The 3,585-nt window shown below is 37.1% G+C and overlaps 1 pseudogene; it reads left to right on the top strand.

Moving 5' to 3' along the window:
- Positions 1-611: 611 nt before the first annotated feature.
- Positions 612-1,713, top strand: LOC112863155 (glyceraldehyde-3-phosphate dehydrogenase pseudogene; annotated as a pseudogene).
- The last annotated feature ends 1,872 nt before the right edge of the window (positions 1,714-3,585 follow it).

Raw genomic sequence — 3,585 nt, 5'->3', positions numbered from 1 at the left:
GAAGGTTGAAATCATATCATGGATCTTTACCAATCACCACGCTAAGAAACTGGGAATCAACCATGAGAAAATATCTAGAAAGACCATAAATACATGTAGGTTAAATGACATGCTACTAAACAATGAATGGGTCAACCAAAAATTCAAAGAAAAAATTAAAAACACTTGGAGACAAATGAAAATGAAAACACAACAGTCTAAAATCTTTGGGATGCAACAAAGGCTGGTCTAAGAGGGAAGTATATAGAAATACAGGGCTACCTCAAAAAGCAAGAAAAATCTCAAGTAAACAACCTATCATTACACCTAAAGAAGCTAAAAAGGAAGAACAAAATGCAAAGCCAGCAGAAGGGAAGAAATAATAAATATTAGAACAGAAATAAACAAAATAGAAAATAAAATTTTAAAAATAGAAGAGATGAATGAAACCAGGAGCTGGTTCTTTGAAAAGATCAACAAAATTGATAAACCTTTAACCAGAGTCATAAAAATAAAAAAGGAGTCAAATAAACAAAATTAGAAACAAAAGAGGACAGGCTCTCTGCTCTTTCCCATTTGACAGATAGGTGGTGCATCTTTTGGTGCAGTGCCAGCCATGTCCCTGATACATGATGGTGAAAGTTCGAGTAAACAGATTTGGCCATATTGGGGGGCCTGGTTCCAAGGCTGCTTTTAATACTGGAAAAGTGTATATTGTTGCAATCAATAACCCCTTCCTTGACTTCAGCAACATCGTCTACATGTTCCACACTATGATTCCACACATGGCAAATTCCACAGCACAGACAAGGCCAAGAACAGGAAACTTTCATCAGTGGAAAGCCCAGCTACATCTTCCAGGAGCATGATCCCACAAATATCAAATGGTGTAATGCTGGTGCTGAGTATATTGTGGAATTCACTGGGGTCTTCACTACCATGGAGAAGCCTGGGGCTCACTTGAAGGGTGGAGCCAAGAGGGTCATTATCTCTTTTCCTTCTGCTGATGCCCCCATGTTTGTGATCGTTTTGAATCATGAGAAGTCTGACAACTCTGTCAAGATACTTCCTGCAACACCAACTGCTTGGCCTCTCTGACCAAGGTCATTCATGACAACTTCAGCATCATAGAGGGACTCATGACCAAAGTCCATGCTATCACTGCCACCCAGAAGACTGTGGATACCCCCTCTGGGAAACTGTGTAATGATAGATGTGCTGTCCAGAACATCATCCCTGCTTCTATTGGTACAGTCAAGACTGTAAACAAGGTCATCCCTGAGCTCAATGGGAAACTGACTGGCATGGCCTTACATGTACCCACCCTCAACATGTCAATCATGGATGTGACCCCCTGCCTGGAGAAAGCTGCCAAATACAATGACATCAAGGAAGTGGTGAAGCGGGCATCAGAGGGCCCCTTCGAGGGCATCCTGGACTACACTGAGGACCAGGTTGTCTACTGAGACTTTCACAGTAACACTCACTCTTACACGTTTGATGCTGGGACTGCATTGCTCTCAATGACCACTGTGTCAAGCTCATTTCCTTGACACATTGAATTTGGCTTCAGCGACTGGGTGATGCACCTTATGGTCCACATGGCCTCCAAGGAGTAAGACCCCCCTGGACCACTAGCCCCAGCAAGAGCAAGAGGAAGACAGAGGCCCTCAGTTGCTGGGGAGTCCTTGCCCCAACTCACCTGCCAACATACTGAGAAGCTCCCAACCTCCACAGTTTATATTGTAGACCCTCTGAGGAAGGGGAGGAGCTTGGGGATTCCTACCGTGCCATGTATGATCAATAGAGTATATGGTACTGTCTTCAAAAAAATGAAATGAAGGAGGGAAAATAACCAACATCACAGAAATACAAAGAATTATAAGAAAATATTAAGAAAAATGATATGCCCACAAATTAGATAACCTGAAAGAAATGGAAAAATTCCTAGAAACATATAACCTACCAAAACTGAAGCAGGAAAAAATGGAAAACTTGAATGGATTGATTATCAACAATGAAATTGAATCAGTAATCCAAAACTCCCAACAAAAAAAAAGTACAGGACCAGATGTCTTCACAGGTGAATTCTACCAAATGTTCAAAGAAGAGTTAATAACTATTCCCTCAAATTATTCCAAAAAATAGAAAAGGAAATAAAGCTTTCAAATACATTCTCTGAGGCCATCATTACCCTGATATGAAAACCAAATAAAGACACCACAAAAAAAGAAACACATGATCTTGTCTCTGATGAACATAGATATAAAAATATTCAACAAAATATTAGCAAACTAAATCTAACAATATATTAAAAAATATTCACCATGACCAAGTGGAATTTATTGCTGAGATGCAAGGATATTTCAATATTAACAAATCAATGTCATTTATCACATAAACAGGAGAACGAATAAAACCATACAATCATTTCAATAGACACAGAAAAAGTATTTGACAAAATACAACATCCATTTATGAAAAAAATTCCAGTCCTTAACAAAGCAAATTTAGAGTGGGGATATCTCAACATAATTAAGATGATATATGAAAAGCCCACAGCGAACATCATTCTCAATGAGGAAAACCTCAGAACTTTTCCCCTAAAGTCAAGAATAAGAAAAGGATGTCAACTCTCACCACTTTTATTCTACATAGCACTGGAAGTTCTAGCCACAGAAATCAGACAACAAAAAAGAAATAAAATAAACCCAAATTGGTCAGGAAGAAGTAAAACTTTCACTATCTGCACATGACATGATACTCTACAGAGAAAACCAGAAAGAAGAAAGAAAGAAAGGAAACCTGCTAAAACTGATAAATTTAGTAAGGTCACAGGATGCAAAATCAATATACAGAAATCCATTGCATTTCTATACACTAATAATAAAAGAAATAATACACTAATAAAAATCTAATAAAAAATACACTAATAATGAAAGAAATAATACACTAAAAAAAGAAAGTAAGAAAACAGTCCATTTATAATTACACACAAAATGATACAATATCTAGGAATAAACTTAACCAAGAATGTGAAAAATGTTAACTCTGAAAACTAGAAAACATTGATGAAAGAAACTGAAGATGATACAAACAAGTGGAAGGCTATTGCATGCTCATGGATTGCAAAAACAAATATTGTTAAAATGTCAAACTTCCCAAAGCAATCTACATATTTAATGCAATCACTATCAAAATAAAAACAGAATATATTTCACAGAGCTAGAAAGAATAGTCCTAATTTTTTTACGGAACCACAAAGACCCCAAATAGCCAAAGCAATCTTGAAAGACAACAAAATAGGAGGAATCACGATCCCAGACTTGAAGTTATATTACAACTTTGATCAATGTAGTGATCAAAACAGTATGATACTGGCACAAAAATAGACACATAGATCAATAGAACAGAATAGAGAGCCCGGAAATAAAGCCACCATTATATGGTCAATGATTCTTCCACAAAAGAGGCAAGAATTTGCAGTGGAAAAAAGAAAGCCTCATCAACAAGTGGTGTTGGCAAAACTGGACAGCCGCATGCAAAAGAACGCAACTACACCACTTACACCATATACAAAAATAAATTTAAAATGGGTTAAAGACC

This window comes from Puma concolor, chromosome E4 (genome assembly GCF_028749965.1).
Source record: "Puma concolor isolate L17-30 chromosome E4, mPumCon1.1.hap2, whole genome shotgun sequence".
Lineage (NCBI taxonomy): Eukaryota > Metazoa > Chordata > Mammalia > Carnivora > Felidae > Puma > Puma concolor.
This window is presented reverse-complemented; position numbering and strand designations above follow the sequence as displayed.